The 18,833-nt window shown below is 43.6% G+C and overlaps 1 protein-coding gene across 1 annotated transcript in view; it reads right to left on the reverse strand.

Annotated features, from left to right (window-relative positions):
* The window catches only part of LOC6533639 (zinc finger protein 1), a 29,244-nt gene extending 10,709 nt beyond the window's left edge, over nucleotides 1-18,535 (reverse strand). Inside the window, exons 1-2 of the mRNA XM_039373889.1 lie at nucleotides 17,644-18,535; nucleotides 5,177-5,230 (exon numbers count right to left, since the gene is read on the reverse strand). The gene's annotated coding sequence lies outside the window, so the exon portion shown is untranslated. The remainder of the gene's footprint in view (nucleotides 1-5,176; nucleotides 5,231-17,643) is intronic.
* Between the last annotated feature and the right edge of the window lie 298 nt (nucleotides 18,536-18,833).

Below are 18,833 nucleotides of genomic sequence, written 5' to 3' on the forward strand. Positions count from 1 at the left end.
TTCGTTGCGGCGCAGCAACAAGTTGCTTAGCATACTTCCGTTTGTGCCACAAAAGGCCGCGCCCGAGAACCTGGAGCCTGCAACCTGGCCTCTGAACGGCCATATACATAACTCGGGCCCAAAAAGGGGGATCGGGTTCGGGATCGGAATCGGGATCGCGTGATCAAAGTCAATTTAGCTGCGATATACAGACACATTTGTTTGCTGCTGTTGTTGCTGTTGCTTCTGCTGGCGCAGCAACTTCTGTTGCACGTAGACCGGCCCAACGATCCTGTCGTCATCTGCTGGTGCCGCTGGTGCAGCTAAATTAAACCATTGCCGCCTTATCGTTGCCGACTAACTGAGGCGCCTAAAAGGGACACAGAAACTGGCAAGGGGCTGCAGAAAATGAAAATAAATATAAAACTGGCCACAGTCAGCTCAGCCAGTCAGTAACATTTAACTTAAACCTTAAAATACATAAACTTCACTTCAATAATTGCAATAAAGTGCACATTGGTCACACTAGGGTACTTGAGATTGATATCTAAGTGTGCAACACCCTCCAAAGTGGCACTTCCTCTTGCTGTTTTCTATTCTTGGCTATTCTTGGCAAATGTTTATCATAATTAGGCGCACGATTTGCTGCTTAATCGCTGCATTAACATAAATAGCAGAAAAGAGCTGAAAACGAAATGAAACGTAGAGGAACTAGCAAACTAAAAAACCGAAAAAAAAAAATCGCCAGAAGCGAAAAATGGTTTCTTTGACCAAACTAAAGATCCCTGGCTCATTTCATGCTAATTATATATGACCGGGCTCAAAATGAATGGCTGGAACGCCCGCCATTTTAGCCTAGACTAGAGAAGCGCGCTTCGCATTCATTTGGAGTCGGAAATTATTTAATTTTAACCTCTGGGGGCCAGCAATCATCATTAAGCACGAGCTTCGAATGCCGCGTATTTGTTTTTTTTTTTTTTGCCTCCAACATTTCAGTTGATTTTCGTTTTTCATTTTCTTTTTTTTTTCTTTTACTTAAGGTTTGAAGCAAAGGGTTTTGGGTCAACGCCAAGGGGCCAAACCTTCGAGTCCGCCCACTCCACCTTCTCCTCACATCCGTTCGGCTTCAGTTTTTTCAGTTTTTCAGTTTTGAGTTCGTTTATCAGTCAAAAGCGATCTTTGCAATTAGCCTTAAACGCTTTTTGGCTCAACACGAAGCCCGCAAATGCCGAAAACGCCGAAAATGCCGAAAACTGACTGAAAACCCCTCAACTGGGTCACAAGGTCCAGCCTGTCTCATCCTCCGTCCGTCACATTATCAGAACGAAATTATCGTATATCACAAAACCTTCGGTCGTCGAGAATTGCAGCGCTTGCATATTTATTTTTAATCATCTTTGTGAAAGCAGGTGAAATTTTTGGCATTTATGAAAGTGCAGCCGCGTGACTCGGTTCACTTCGTTCGGTTTCGTATAAAAATTAATATAGATTGCAAGTGGGGATACGCAACGGCAATACAGCCACACATCCACACATTCATACAGCAACAAGTTGAAAGTTTCCTGAGCGTTTTGCGGCACATAACATATTTCCCGTTTCTTTTTCGCTTTGTGTAAAATTTATTATGCCAAAGGCCGATCATTATCGGGTAGCCAAATTATATATGCGCGCGCGCACATGATGCGCATTAAGGGTTCCCACATCGATCTGCTCGATCTGTTGGATCTGGTGGATCTGGTGGATCTTGGGGATCTGAGGTATCTGGTGGATCCTCGCAGGTATCGCTCGGTTAACCGCAGGCTCCTCGGGGCCAAAACTATAAAATGTCGCAGACTATAAATCCACTTGGAGCAATAAATTTCTCAAAATGTCAGCGCAGGCTCCCGCATTAATTACAGACTCTGTTCGATGTTGTTGCTGCCGCTGCTGCTGGGTTGTTGCAGCAGCAACATATCGCCGCATGTTGCATGTGGCACACCAGCAACACCCGCATCTGCTGGGGTCTGCCGCTCCGGTAATGTGAGCCGTTCCTTGGCATGTAATCAATAGTTGTAACCACCAAAAGTGCACCAGCCAATATCTCCAAGTTTTCTGCTTTTTTTTTCTGAGTTTTCTGAGTTTTCTGCGTTTTCTGAGTGCTGTTTTGTGACCGCAAAGGCAAGTGCAAAGCATTCAATTTTTGCCCCGTTGACTGCAACAAGTTCTTTCAATTTGCGTTGCCAGGTGGAGTCGACAACAACAATAATAAAAAAAACAACAACAAATATAATAATAACAACAACGCAAGCGAACAACAACCATACACAATTGCAAACTTGCGCGTGTTTTGGCTCGCATTTTGATTGCCTACAAGCCGTTGCTGTCACTTTGCATTATACGAGTCCAAGATTCCAGAATGGGGGTTTCAACTCAGGGACTACGGGGGGTTTCTCGAGGGGATGTGGGGGAGCATGGGGGAGCTTGGGGGTCGGGAGGCCTTTCGACGAACGTCAGGCGTTCAAAAACGCGCTCAAGTCTTGTGCAAAACGCACTGCAAACGTAGCAAATGAAATAAATTGTTTAAATCGTTGAGGAAACCAAAAAGAGAATGGATTATCATAATGAATTAAGAATCTTTTTAAGCGTGCTTTTAAGGTTTTTTTTTGAAATTTTCTAAAGCTTTTTAAAACTGTTGCTCATTGGGAATTATTTTTCATGATTTTTCGAAAGCAATCACTCCATCATACTATCAATTCCTTTTCATTTAAACACAAAACATTTTAACATATTTTTCCGACTCCCAAAGAAGTATTTCCTTAACAAAGTGCAGGCTTTTGAGACCCATTTAAAATAATCTTTGTTGTCACAGAAGATAGGCAAACAGAAGAAATGACCTTAAGCTTCCTTGACTATTTTTCTATTCAGTCTGCACGACGGGGCGCCCTTGAAAGTCATTAATTTTCAGCCATACTTTTCTTGCTTTATTTTTTTAAGTTTTAGTTTTTGGGGATACCTGGCGCGATTAAAGCGCAATTATGCTGTGTTTGATATGTTAATTTCGCTGGATCGCTTGAAAGAACACACAATTATGCTGCTGGACGCCACTAATTTATGCAGCTCGTGTGTGTTTTTCGAGATCGATTGATCGATGGTGTGGAATCATCAGCGGCAGGTGTTAATTGATTTCATTCGCTTGTAATTTGACTCGTTTGTTTATGGGCCTGAGTATTTACCGTTTGCGTACCGTTCCGTTTTCTCGAATCCGAACTGAATCCGCATCCGTATCTCAACACAATTATGGCGATATTGTGGTGACAAATAATTCGGGGCGCACAAATAAGACCAAAAACCAAAAAGACTCCGGCGTTGTTCAATGGGCGATTGAATGAATGGAACTGCGCCTCCGCTGCGTGCTGCTGCGGCTTTTCTCTCGGCTTTTTGTTAATTAAGCTGTATTTCATGCAGCTGACGGATTTTATGAATAAAGCGCCGCCACTGACCGACGAGACGCAAAAATCGAAGCAAAAAAGTCCAAAAACGCTTCGAAAAAATCGCGAAAAGCCAGCAAAAAATGTTTAAAACGGTGTGTAAAAAATCGAAAAGCAAATGTGATGACACCCAAAGAAAAACGCGGGGCGTGTCAAAAGAAATCTCTCGCCATTCGATGGATTACTTAGCAGCAGCAGAGATTGGAACATTCGGACATGTGGAACGCTTTTCTGGCCTTAATCGCCACTGGCCAGCCAACTGGCCAACAGGCCAAATCGCAAAGGTCGCACTCGTCTGTTCGTCTGATCGTCTGCTGCTGGCCAATTGAGCTGTTGTTGTGCGCTTGTCGTTGACGTCATGTTAATTTTTTATTTATTTATTTTGTTTTTATTTTTTTTTGCTTATTTGTGCGCTCTGTGTTGGCAACAAATGCCGATTTTTATGGTCAGGTTGCCAGCTTTTGGAGGCAGCATCAAATTCAGCAGCAACTTCAGGGGGCAGCCTCGCCAGCTTGCAGCTCGCAACTTGCGACTGTCGCGAGCAATTAATCTTCAAAAGTGGCCAGTTCCAGCTGCACTGGCTTGTATCGTTTTATTTTTATTCCACTATATTTTTTCATTTCATGTTTTTTATTCGATCGCGTACGAGACGAAACTTGGCAATCCGTCTAGAGTGCTCAGCTTCACTCGCTTTCAATGGCAGCCGGCGATTCCTTTGGCGGGGAAGGTCGTCCACGTTGAGACAACGCCCCCACCAGTGGTGCACCTGCAGAACGATACACGAACCACTCACGCAGGAGCCGATAGCTGAGATACAAAGTGCGATAGTTTGGGTCTTACGATCCTGCATGTAATGCTGTATAGATTTGGCATGTGTTTAAGTTAGCCCTTAATTTTAAATATATTTTTTGCATACAACATTTCTGTTACTTTTTTTACATGTTTAAAACATTTCCAATATATTTTGATAAATTTCTGATATTTTCTAAAACATTTCCAATATATTTTGATAAATTTCTGATATTTTCTAAAACATTTCCAATATATTTTGATAAATTTCTGAAATTTTCTAAAACATTTCCAATATATTTTGATACATTTCTGATATTTTCTAAATCATTTCCAATATATTTTGATAAATTTCTGATATTTTCTAAAACATTTCCCATATTTTCTATAACATTTCCTGTGGCATGTATTTCCTGTGGCATGTCCGCACATGCCTTTCACCAAAATATTTTTCCAAGAACTAAGCTCGATAATGTTCTGCGTCTAAAAATAGTAATTCATAGCTTTGAAGCTTATCGTTTATATTTATAGGTTTGCCCCACAATGTTTGCGGGCATTTCCGATTTATTTGTTTTTAATATTATTATTTTTGAAAAGTATTGTACAGTTCCATCTGATACCACCACTGATTTTGACTGGCCAAGAGACGACACTGGCTTGTGGCAAAGTTGTGGCAAAGTTGGACAGCCCCACAGACGCACATGATCGATCCAAAGGGGATCTACCCTGTACACACCCCCACCCCCCCTGGGTGCTGTCCTCGTTGCACGCATTAAATTCAAAATGCGTTTCAGCTTTTTGTGAAGGTTGCCTGGCCGGCCAGGTGGAGTTGCGATCGCCAGGCCAGGGTTGTCATTCGCAGCCAAAAAAAAAAAAACACAAATAAAACTGAAAAAAAAAAACCAAGCTGCATCAGCAGCTGGCTGGTGTGGCAAACTTACCTCTGTGACTTAGACGGTGGCCGAGTCGTCCAATCGCTGCAGATCTGGCATAGTCTGGAAGGAGAAATGGCGAGGAGCTGGTTAGAGATTGCGGATTTTTTGGCGATGATGTGGCATGCAGCCATGTGCTATGACAAATTGTGGCAGCTCGCTGGCAGAGCGGATTTTTCATCCGATTTTTCAGCTGATTTTTCAGCTGCTAATTGCTGTGGTAATTAAAGCAGAACACAGAGCGGGCGCGGAGATCATTAATCAAGCTGGAAATAGTTGGCAGGTTGGACAAAACTCTCGGCCCGGCTGGCTGGCTCATAAATATTTAATGGTCTAGGCAAATAGCGATCGGATCGCTTGGTTCTCAGACTGCTTGGCGATTTAATGAAAATAGTGGGCAACTTTTTGGTGGAGCTACCTATGTATGTAGTATGTATGTACCACCCAAAAGACATTGATTGATTGAAGTATTTTAATATTAGCCACAAAATGAGCCCCCTTCCGAAAAAGAGCGGTTACCACCCACAAACACGGCCAAATTAAGTGGGCGTGTCGGCCACCGTAAAAATTGGCTAGAGAAAGAGATATCAAACAGAAGGAGCTAAATGCCGCCGTCTGATTGCCAATCGAATCTCCAATCTCCACGGCAGCTGATTGATGGGGGAAGCGCTTGGCATTGCCTTCAATAAATTATAATTTCTACCTTTTTTTTTTCCTGTTCAGCTTAATTCTGCTCATTAATACAGTAGCTGAAACAGCGGCGATAAAAACTAACAAATGTCAGGCTGCAATTGTGGCTGCTGCCTTTTTTGGACCTGACAATTGCGGCTATTATTTGCTAATTCTTCAAGCAATTTAAACAATTTAAGCAATTTATAACAAGTATTGTCAACATGATTTGCATCGAAGTGAGTGCGGGTGCTTTGTTTTGGCCGCTAATTGGCATGTTGCTGGCATGTAGCTGCGACATGTTGCAGGCGGGTGCAGCCGAGTCGATTGCCACCTGTTGCAATTAGGCATGCAGCACGGCGTGTTGCGGTTGCATGTGTCATATGACCAGCAGCTATGTGACCGACCAGTTTCCAACTTCCAGCAGCTGTGCGACCTTAACAAGTATGCAGCTCAAAACCAAAACCAAAACCAAAATCGAAATTGAAAACTTGTTGGCACAATACGAGTGTTGGGTATCTGCATCTGTATCGGTGGCACAGCTGCGCCGCAACTGGCAACGCTGATAAACTCTGGCTCCGCCTTATCGCACCCCCACAACAACAGCCAGAAGCCACTCTTATCTCACGAACCTTGGCCTCTTCAATCTTAAATCTGAATCTCTGTGCGTGAACTGGACCAAGGCACTCGAAACTATTCGACAACGCCTACTCAAAAAAAATAAGAAAAAATCATAAGAAAAAACCAAACCAAACTGAACTGAACTGAACTGAAACCCCAGATAAACATCGTTTTGTGTGCGTTATTGAAATTCGAATTTCAAATGAGCCACGCAACAGGGAAAATCTATTTCAGTTTTTTTCTTGATTTTTTTTTTGTAGTTTTCAAGAGCTGCGGTGGGAACTTTTATATTCGAAGCTTTTTGGGTTATGGCATGCACATATATATATGGAAACCGTTTGACTTTTGCAGTTAAACTTTCAAATGCAATTAGTTGCGGGCATAAATTACATAGAACCTCGGACTGACCAGCGAAAGAGCTGCTATTAAAATGATTGCCAGCGATGTGGCGAGGGTGACCACCTACTACAATCAACGAGGCGTGCATGCAACGTAGAAATTGCTGCCTGGCAGCAACATCAGTAGCTGCAGCAACAACAGCAGCGGCGCAAAATTAGCAGCGCGTGCTAAACAATTGCCCCAAGCAACAGTAGCTGCCACACAGCAGCACAAAGCACTAGAAAAAAGGCACACACCCACTTCAGCACACACCAAAGGCGAGTTTGCATATTGTTTTACCAGCAATATGGCGGCGTTGCAGTAGCAACATGAGCAGCAGCATCGGTGGCACGGCAGCAACATCGCAATGGTAATTGCAACAATTTAACGGTCTGTCGCTTGGCTCTGCGCTTAAGTGTACCTTGGGTGCAGTGCCAGTGTCTCTCTGGCGAATCTCCACTATTTCTCTTTTTTGGCAGCCTACAACTTAATCAAAAACTAATTGCATTTGCATAGAGATGCAAGAGTTACTGCTGCTGCTGTTGCTGCGTAGGCCCCTTCCACGGATGTGGTTTTCAACGCTTGGCTGTGTCAACTTTCAATCAAAGTCAACAAAAAAAAAAATGGAAAAAAGTAAGACTGAAAAAAAGTGGCAAACCACTGTGGTTTACTTTAACCAAGCCCAAAGTCAGCTTCCTGGCAGCGACCGCAAAAAGCAACTGGCAACAACTTCTGGCTAGCGGGTGCTGGCCATCTCCATCTCAGGTGGTCAAGTTCTGCTCACTCCGCTCAACCGTGGGAGCCTGGCCATAAAGAGTAAATTAAAAACACACACACATACACTTATGTATAATATACACACGCGGAGTGGTATCCGTCAGATACGCAGATACCCAGATACCTGAGCATACGCACAGTACACATTCTAATTTATAAGGCGGACGCCCGCGCAGGCTACGCATTTCCTCTGTGGATCTGCATTTCTGCACGAAAGCCAAAAGGCTGGACAGGATCTCAGAATTGCAGAATTTCAGACTGCAAGCTGCAGACTGCAGACTGTAGACTGCAGACTGCGTCTGATGGATCACCGTAGATAAGCGAATCTTGCAGATAATCGCATCACTCACTGGGAGTCGTCTCCTTTGCAGTCTGCTCCTCTGGCAGGTTGCAGTTTGCCGGCCCCGGAGACATGCAATAATTTTCAAACAGCAGACTCCGAGTAACTCCGCCACGATGATGATGCATGACAGTGACAGTGCGTTGTTGTTGCAGCATCTACTGCTGCTGCTGCTGCTGCTGCTGCTGATGCTGATGCTCTGCTGCGGCTGTTGTTGCATGACATTAAGCATGTTGCAAACAGACGCTGCCACGCCAAACTGACAATGAGTCCTGCTGCAGCGAATTGTGGGTGCCTCGAAAATTAGCCACAAAGGTGGAATGGAGAGAGGGGGGGAGAGAGGTACACTGAACAAAATATAGTCATGGTAATTTATCTAGTTGAAAGACTGAAGAACCCATATATACAAGAAATCTTTTTCAACATTCGATTTTATTATTATAGTAACTGTTCCTTTGGTAAACTGTAGTAAGTGACCACAAGTGACCCACATTTTCTCGCTCTGCAGCTCGAAACTTATTTTCATGCTTCATCTGCAACAGCAGCAGACGCAGAGCGGTAAAAATAAGTTAACAGCAAAAAAAAGGGGGAATCTTTACAAGCGCATCGAAAGCTGAAATGAATTACAACTTCTACGGCATTCCCGAGCTTTGTTTAGAGCGAAAAAAAATCAATTAAAATTCATAGCTTTTATGCACTCTTCCATTCGAATTTTGTTATTTATTTATTCTTTACTCTTTACTTTTAAACTGGATGGGGGGAGCAGTGGCTTCTGCTGCCCCAAAAAAAACGAAGGGACAGCGGCTGCCTGAAAATGAAGCTGGCGCCAGTCGAGTTGAGCTGATAAAAATCACGCCGATGTAGCATCAACAAAACTGGCCAAGATTTTCACTCGACCATACCTGTTTACTTCATTGGAGGGGATTGTCTGGAAAGGGGGGAAAGAGGGGCTTTATGTCTAGCCACCGACGCAGTTGCAGGGGCAGCGTCAACGGGGCCTCATCATTATCATCATTAAAATGTCAGTTAATAATTTCTACCTACCTCAAAACCCCCTGGCTGCCGCGTCTCAACTTATTCGAGTGGCTTTACAGCATTCGAAAGGGTTTTCTGATGTCTTTTTGGCTACCTGGTGCAGTGAAGTTGGTGTCTGTGGGTGGCCAGCCAACACCACCACCTCCAACCCCTTGACCTTATTTGGGCCATTAAGCGGCAGAGCAGGATGGAAAGAGAGGGAGTAAGAGAGAGAACGAATGAGAGTGCTGTTGGTCCTGTCGAGTTCGTTGCTTGAGTCTTTTGTTTTTGGCGGCCGCAGCGGGGCAATGTGAAAAATGCTCAAATTGCAGAGTGCAATTCGAGTGCTTCCAAGCAGGTTGCTACTGCCGCTGCCACTTCCAGTCGCAAGTTGCAAGTTGCTAGTTGCTGTTGCACCTGCAGACAATTGCTAATAATTATTTATGCGGCCCAGGGGCAGGTTGCTGCGAGTAACTCCTAGCGAAGAGTGCCTGCCACTTTGGAATTGGCTACTGTGCCACTCCCCAGCCCCTTTTTTCTTGGCTCATCAGGCAGTTAATGACCAGTCGACGTGGTCATCGCCATACCCTGGCCAATCCATAATTATGCTGCCATATATATATATACATACATACAAACATACATATATATATAGTATGCTGAAATGCTGCGGCATTGGTGTTTTTTGGTGGGTGGAGTCACGCCTTCGGCCTCACGCTACCACTCCCCAGTGCTTTCAGTTTTAATTTAATAATATTTTGTTACTTTATAGGCCGAAGCGACAAGCTTGTTTACAAGCTCCAAACATGCAACAACTTTAATAGTTGTTGGCCAAACAGCAAAACAGCAAATGCAGCGAAACAAGCGAAACGCAAGGAAATCAAACGTGAAAGAGATAGCTTAAGAGGGCAGAACTCCTTAGCACATTGGAGGCACAATGCGGTCGTAAGTTGTGGCATTTTGCGCACTTCCTGTCGCCTGTCGACCAAAGTTCCTTCTGTATCCTTTTCCAACTGCCTGTGTATGTACGTTTCTATATATATGACTCCGTCAGTTAGCTCCCCCACTTTTGTAGGAAACTTTTTTGCCACACGCACGCACTGCAGTTGTTTTGCATAACGCCTTTAACTGCGCCAAGTTCCCCTGGTTTTCCCATTTTCCATTTCACTTCACTTTCTTGCCAGCGGAAAACACTCCCCCAAAAGCTGAAAAGTAATCCCCACATAGACACATTTAACTTGTTTCGCCTTTTGCATGCGATTAGTTTGGTAATTTGATTGTGCCACTATCTCTGTATCTGTATCGCTCTCCTTTGAGTTAAGCTGTTAAACTTTGTCCTTGCACTCGGCTTTTTTGGCTTTGCGTGCTTGCTAATTGAAAGGATTTTGTGGGAAATAGTTTAGTGCACCCCTCTCTCTCTCTCACCCCTCTCCCTTCCAGCACTCGCCGCATTTTTCCGACATTTCCTGCTTAGTTTTCTCGTGCCTGGGAAAAGACCTTCGGCCGCAATTAGTTGACTGGAAGAAAGGGAAAATCTGCAGCATCATCTAATCTAATAAAATCAGCTTGCGTAATAACTTCCGTTTTAGGTTCTGCTGTTTTTTCAATTTTTTTTCAATTAAATCAATAACCGGCTAATCAGTTTCGGGCCTCTTATCATGCTGCATATCCGTTTTGTGGGGCAGCAGCATGCCTGAAAATCACGATCATCATCATTGTCATCATATAGGCTATATGGGATTTGGGATCCATCCTTTTCCAAGTCATTATCCCCAGTTTCTTTGCCGAGTTTCTGTTTCAGTTGTTTTCTGTGTTGTCGCCCCTCGCAGTTTGTTCTTTTGGACCAGTTTGACAGGTGTTTTCTTGCCGCTGACTGAAGCCCGATTCTATGCGACGTCTGCGCCTCTTTGGCTCTTTATTTGTTTTGTTTAACCGTCGGTTTTTAGCCTGGCTTTTCGACTTGGCCCAGAGTTTCGGTTTTTGGTTTTGGTTTTGGTTTGGCTTTAGCTTTGGGTTTCGGGTCGTGTGGCGTCGTCGGCGTTTTGAATGCAAGCGGTTCTACTCGTATTTTAAATACGCTCTGACATCAGAGCCCCAGCAAACCCCCTTCCCTACCCCTGGTTGTGTCCATGTGTCTTCTGGCGTGTCTTCTCCTTTTCTTCGTCTGCTTTAATTATAATTTATCTGACTTGTGCCTTAGTCGGCATCGACGACATCCAGCGTGAGCGTATCTCAAAGTTTTTGACTTTTATCTGCTGCTGAATTGATGAGTATATAATAAGACTTTATTGGTCGGAAAGCGGCTTTCAGGAATTTCTTTCAGTCAAGTGGAATGGTTGTCTCCCTGCCCGATTCTCCATCTCCATCTCTGGATCTCTGCTTCTCTGGATCTTAGTCTCCTGTCTCCTGTCGCCTGTCGTGGGTGTCGTTTCCCTGCAAAGATCCTTGCCCGTTCTTGAAGTTTGAAGCGAGCGTGAGAAACAATTCCTTGTGGTTTCTGTGGCAATGCATTTCTCTTGTTGCTGCTGCCACAAATTCTCCAAGTGAATTCAGCGAAAAAAATACGAACAGGCAAGGTAGAACGCCTTGGAATTTGGAGACCTCAGCCCTTTGCGTTCCTGCGTTTCTGGGCTCTTTTTTTCACTTTTTCTGCACTTTGTTGTCGTATCGAAATTGCAAGCGGAAATCAGCTCACAGAACTCAACAGGCTTCCCTTTTTCCTGTGGTCAAGTGAAGTCACTTAAAAATTCAACAGGGGAAATGTATACTAGGCCAACTTAACCACACGCGTATCAGCAAAAAAATAAAACACAAAAAAAAAAGAAAAAACAGAGAAATAAATAGAAAACAAATAAACAAACAAGAAACACATTTGTTAGAAGACGAAAGCCGCTGGAAATATGCATAAACATAATAATAACAAGTCATTTACATATTCAACCGACATCGGATTGAAGCCTAAAACCATAAGTCAGGCATTGAGACCTTAACTTATTGGACTCACTCGCCAGATACTTAATATTTTAATATTTGTAGAAAAGACGAAAAACTGTAAAATTAATCGCGCGACAAATTTATGATTAAATGAGTGTTATAGCGCGGACACTCCCCCTGCATTTTTTGTATTTTCCACCTGCCCGACGCATTGTGATTGTCATCGATGGGTTTGCATTGTTTTCGATCGGTAGAAAAATCGGATTTGAAAAATGCCTTTGTGACACTCTTTTTCTAGAGAGAGAGAGAGATGGGGGGTTTTGGGAGGTGTCGTTGTTGCCAGAGGCAACAACAAAGCGGCTTACACTTTGTTTACAATGTTGCCTGGCTATTTTACAGATATTTCTCGCCCCGCCGCCCGGCTGCTGCGTCAATATTGATCCATAAATAACAGATCCCCCGGACCAAGGCTTAAAAACTCCGGAGCCCAAGAGCGAATACCAAAAAACGAAAAAAACAAAAAACCCAAGACCAACTCCGAACATTAGACGGGCAAAAGAAGAAGATCTGGCCGAGCGGTCACGTCTCAAGTGAAAATGGTTTTTAAGTGGGCAATGTCTAGTGAAAATTAAACTGTCCCCTGGGCACGTCAACGCCATCATCACCACTAAGCCTTGGCCAAAAACTGACCAGAGCTGACTTGGCTTCAGCGGAGATGAGCTGCTCCAGCGGTCCATCATATTCGGACCCTTGGATGCCAGGGATCTCTGGGATCTCAGGGATCCCAAGAAGTCGCTAAAGCAAAGGCGAAGGAAGTAAGAATGTGCTGTGCGAACATTTTGACACCCTGTAGTGTGAAATTTATACTAGTTTATGGCGCGAAATAGGTAGATATTTCATATTTAAATGCTGGCTATAAATCAAAAACGTTTGTTTTTGCTAAAAGTTATCTACTTTAATATGCAGCCTAAATGATTGTAGCTAGCCAGCAGGAGAAACATGGCCATAAATCTATATTTATTTGAAAAGTCAGTAACGACTTATCTATTGTTGTGAATGCCGAGAGGCCAATAAATAATGTTACTTATAAAAGTAAATGCCGAAAGTTATTCTCAATAAATGTGTGTGGGGGTGTATGCAGTGTTTATATGACACAAAGTTAAACTGGTTATTTCATCAGCTATGCTTTAGACAGTTTGCTAATAAAGCAATGAATTTATGTATTTATATTTTATTTATCTGGTTAAAAAAGTATAAACTAAGCACCACAAAAATACCAGGTATCATCGTCAGAGGGAAAAATGAGAGAAAACCGAAAATCCCAAAGTGTCAACTCCAATTGCCTTTTGCTTGGCTTGTGCGCTGGGCTCTCTGTTTTGTGGCTCTGGACCAGGTCCAAATCTTCCCGCCAGAAGAGAGTCTGCCAGAATGCAGATGCCCCCGCCCCCGCCCCCGAAAATGTCGGGCTCTTTTGGTCAACGCTGGTCGTCAAATATTTGAGGTTGACTTTGGCTTGCGCTTGCGCAAATACTAATAAAATTTCGGTTAATTTTTTTTAACTCGACACGCACACACACTCATCGCTCTGTCCGTGCGTAAACACATACATGCACACACTCGTATATTTTTATTTATTTGCTGTTGCTGTTGTCGCGCACTTGAGTGTAATGGATTTGTTGGCATGAAGATATTTCTTTATTATTATTATTCGGTTTTTTTTTTCTGGTTGTTGTTGTCTCTTAACGCTGTCGCTTACTTAAAACAATTTGGAGGAACTTTCCTCCGCGACCAAGTGAAATGACAAACAGCAGGGGGTATTACATAAATTAGGCACTCGCCGCGATCCAAAAGATTCAAAATTAAAGTGCAATTCATATTTGAGATACTCGCTGGATTTATGAACGCCATTAGCTTGGGGGTGGGTGGTTTTTTTTTGGGGGCATGTGGAGCTCGTAAACAAACATTACAATTAAGTTTTATGTGACAGACATTTGCGCTTATAAACTCGTCGAAAATATTGGCCCAGGTTAAAGCAAATTTCAAATTTTGCCATTTTTCCAGCTGGAAAACTGGCCGTCGCGCAACAGGTTTTCCACGTTTATGAGTTGGCCTAATCAAAAAAAAAAAAAAACAAAAAAACGGCGACAACAATCGAAAGATCTGCACGTTGCTAGTGTCTTTTTGGTGGCTGACTCAGAAATAATCAGTTGGCTTTATGCAATGGCCCGTAAATTTCCTAACTCGATCCCACCCACACCCACTGACCACTCCAAGTGCTTATCAAACGCCTGCTTATCACACATCCAAGCCACCCAACCACCCAACCACCCACTCAAAAGTGGGCGTCCGGTAAATAGAATTGGGTTCGTTATTTCGAGGCGAGAAATTCATGAATTGCGACGCGAGCTGTGACGTAAATCGAAGGACAGATAGCCCCACCGGATCGGGTGGCTATATGTGCGTATATGGTGTATATATATATATATAGCTTTTCCTTTCCCTCCGATAACAGACGACCATGTGCGGTGGGTGGCCGCAATCGCGCAATCTTCGCTCACGATTTTAACTTTGTTTTCGTTTCGTTTATATTTTCAATAGTCATAGCTCATGCCAAACACTCCGCACTTATTCATATACATATATACAATTTAATGCTCATTCAAACCGTAATCAGCGATCTATGTAGTCCAATGACGTTAATTGAAACTACTCGAGATTAAAAGTTGTTTTCAAGTACGTGCTGCGGCGGTGGCCCCACCGAAAAAATAATTCACTTCATTGAGGACTGCGTGCGTTTGTCAGATATGCCAAAAAAAAACAAAAAACTAAATATGAAACAAAAATGCCCGCGGTGGGGACTCGACTATCTAAAGAAGGAAAGAAACCCACAGACTAACAAATCCACCGATAATACTGCGGTTAGTCTGGGAATCTTCAAGGTTCGCAGATAAAAAGTGCTTTTTTAAATGTAATGTCAGAAAATACCATCCTGCAAATGTGGTTGGATTGTAGTTGTGGGAATTTAGATTAAAGTTTTCTTTATCGCAATCAGAATTTGAAACTGATTGATACAGGAACATGATTTCATGTTTCATATATTTCCTGTGTGTGCCACAATCTGAACTTTACTACAAAAATTACTATAAATATTATATCAAAACTTCAAGTTATGAATGGGCATTTCCTAATAGCTAGACTTGCAATAAACCAAGTACCGAATGGTTGTCTTCAGTTCCGAGAAACTGGAGTTGAACTCCCTGCTAATCGAAGGGGTGTGATCGAATCGGAGCGCATCTTTGATATCTCCTCCTCCGCGGCGAGGCTCTAATGAAAAACAAAACGTTTATCAAATGCATGATAACGACGCATGTCCAGGGCCAATACCGATGTGGCCCTATCAGATGTCGAAGATGTTGGATCGGCATTAACCGCAGATCGAAAAGGTGTTAAGTCACTCGGTGTTAAGTTGGCAACTGTGGCAGACATGGCAGACATGTCAGTCTTTGTTTTATTGTTTAACGCATTCCAATTAACATCTCCAATGATCTGTCTGATTGTGATGCTGTGATGGTGTGTCTCTTTTAACGCACACGTGATGATTGAATTTTAATTTCAAGCCCGGCTTGGCAACTCTCGGCCAAAAAGCTTTGTTGACCCCTTGGAGCTGGAGGTGCCACCTCCACAACCTCTATGGCATTTTCAGAATCGGGCACGACTAATCCAAATCAAATGGCTTCACCAAATCAATTCGTTTTCAATCGTTTAAAGTTAATTAACGCGCCAGAATTTTATTTCACTTTACACATTCCTCTTTCCATTTCACTGCTCCTTTGTTCTGTAACACACGCTTTTGTTTTTTGTTTTGCTGTAAATTTATTTTATGTTTTTTTCCTTTTTAAGCTTTTTTGTTTTTTTTTCCCCCGTATTGTGTGCATTTTTTGTGTGTGTTTTTATTTTATTTTTGTATTTTTTCTGTATTTTTTTTTTTCACTCAACGTCTCAATTTCAATGCGCGCTCTTTTGTTGTTTGTATTAAAATTGTTAATTTAAGGCTGTGTCAGAAATAAATTAACCACTGAACCAGGGACCTTAAGTCGACCAAACAGTGTATATGGCGTTATTTTCTTCTGTTTTTTCCCCCAGTTTCCCTCTGTTTTTCTAGGGAAGTGAGGCAGGAGCAGCGAGTGAAGCACTTTTGTGTGGAAAATGCAAATTGCAGTTGACATCGGGGTTCGAGAAATGGCGTCGTGCGGGTGAGGCTCCAACTAGCGAACCACCTGAGACACCTTCGCCACCTCCGCCACCTTCACCACCTTCACCCCCAACTGCACCACCGCCAAGGGGAAACCACCAAGTGGTTGTCCGGCTGTTTAGCTGTTTGGCTGTTTTATATGCCAAATGCAGTGGGACAGCGGCAGACGTCGCCGTTTGTCATATAAGGTGCGGTGCGTATAAGTCAGCCGCGTTGGAGGAGCAGAGAAAAAATCACTCGACATATTGAGAAATGTGCAATAGCCTAATGCCCATTTAAGGCAGCACTTTTCATGGCAAGTTGCATTTATCGCCGATCGCATCGGAATCAGAATCGGAATCGGTTTAGAGCGATCGATCGATCAAGCGTTTGGCTATTGGAGATTGGCGATTGCCGTTTGGCGTTTGCCAGACAGGTCAAAAGCAAAGCAAACGAATTTGGGAGCAGCACTGCAGTAGATGCAGTAATCTATGCTAATGGGCAAGTGTAAAACATCGTGGAGCTATTATCCGAGAAGTGTCCTTTAAAGAACCCACCTCTCTCCCCCTGTTTCAGATCGGCTGTAAGATGTCTGTAAATGGTATAAATTACCAATGAATGACATACGATTTAATTGCCTCGACTAAGTAGCAACTGCCAGCAGCTTGCAACCAGCAACTTGCAACTAGCAAACAAGCAACTTGCAACTAGCTGCTTCTGCTGCATACAGATCAGTTGATCAGTTGATGTGGTTGCTGCCCGTGTCTCGAGTTGCTGGAATTAATTAATATTGCACTTTTGAAGCGCGTGCATACAAATTTGTCAGCCAGACGGCCAGTTCTTCAGCTCAGGTGTAGACAATTGGCATAGTTCACATAGAGAGAAAGAGGGAGTGTGCAGCTCTGCTTTTGGCCATCGCGGGCAATTAAAATTCCCCAAGACTGGCTAAAACTGGAAGTGGGAATCTGGAGCTGCAGCTGGAGCTGGAGCTGAAGGTGGAACTGGAAGTGGAAATGGAACTGGAACTGGGGCTAAGGGTCCTAGTACTATCTATCTACCCAGGCTCTATCGCACTCGCTTTTGTGTGCGTCAATTTGCCAGGCACACGATCTGCAGATCGGCGATGTCAAGTTGCTGCGGCGATTGACGTCAATATAGATAGAGTCAATATGGAATGGGCATGGGAGTGAGATGAGATTGGGATTGGGATGTTCATAATGATGATGAGGATGATGATGCCTCTGGAGGGGGCTTGTGCTGATATGGACTCATCATCAGTCCATCATTCATGGGTGCAATCGATTGCAGCCACTACACACTTGCTCACTATATAGCCCCTCGATCTGATATTACGCTGAGTGTTATGGTAAACCGATCCTATACGTAACTGGAGCTCAGCTTTCTGACACATTTCGACCAACACAGCTGAGATGGCAGTTTATAATTTTTTTTGGTTTTTTGGCTGTGCAAATGACTAAGCCGTCGGCAAATTGAGCGATCTCGCGAACTCACCTTTAAGTTTTTTTTGTAGGAGCGGAATTATCCAAGCATTATCCAATTTTTAGCTTTTGCCTTCGGGTTGGCAAACACATTTAACAAATATTTCTTTTTGTAGGCTGCGTTATGTTGTGTAAACTCTAATTGCTAATATCAAAATATCACACTTCTTTTTTTTATGTATGTATTATTTGTGCTTATGCTGCGTTTGCGTGTTTGGCTTATTGTGTGTATTGTTTTGCGGCTTTAATTGATTTATATTACTTAATGGGCTGGTAAGACACACACTTTTCACTTGGTTTTAACTGATTTGGCGAGTTTAGTTTTACGAATATTGCTAGGCGTTTAGATACTATTTGCGGCTTGCCACTATATAGATTTGCAATTTGCTGTTGTTGCACGCGCGATCGCTAGTGTTGCAGTTGCAGTTGCAGTTGAGTGCTGCTGCTTCAGCTTCAGCTTCGTGCTGTCGTGTTTCGCGGTCTCGTCGCGTCAACGTGCGAATAACAAATAACGAAAACGTACGAAAAGATTTTCACTGCAAGAGGTTGGTTTTCCCGACGTGGCGTCGTCGTCGGCGTCGTCGTCGTCGTCGGCAGAGCTTCGGCAGCAGCGACGGCACCACCGAACCACAACCACCAAGACCTCTATGCCTATCCAAACCAACCACTGAAACTCTCTTCGCGGAGAGAGCGAAGGAGTCCTACTGAGCGGCGGGTTGGAGGGGGAGTCTGCAAGCGGTACACTACGAAGATTACGTTACGTTCGGATATATTTTCTATAAATTTTTGTTGTGTTTTTTTTGGGTCCGAAAAAGACGCGTCTTGGATTTACAGCACTGAAGAATTCGCGGCAGCGCGTGCGGAGCGTCGATGAACCTGAACCGACACTGCCCAGCAAGAAACTGACTTCTGAGTAGAATCGCCACTCGTTCAGCGGCGATACCCAGCGGCACCAATACCAACGCACCGAGAGACACCCACACCGTGGCAAACGGGCGACTGTATGCGTATTTGTAACTGTGTATATGTGCATCTGTGTATTGGTGCCGAGTGTTGGCCTCTCATTCGCCGGATAAAGTCGCGAGAGAGCGAGAAAGAGCAGCACGTGCAGTGGAGATTTCTCTAGTTGTTTTTTGTGTGTGCCGCTTTTCTCGGTGGGAGCTGCTCGAAAGAGCTTCTCCTCCCACTCTCCGCCCGCTGAGC

This window comes from Drosophila yakuba, chromosome 3L, assembly GCF_016746365.2.
Source record: "Drosophila yakuba strain Tai18E2 chromosome 3L, Prin_Dyak_Tai18E2_2.1, whole genome shotgun sequence".
Taxonomy (NCBI): Eukaryota; Metazoa; Arthropoda; class Insecta; order Diptera; family Drosophilidae; genus Drosophila; species Drosophila yakuba.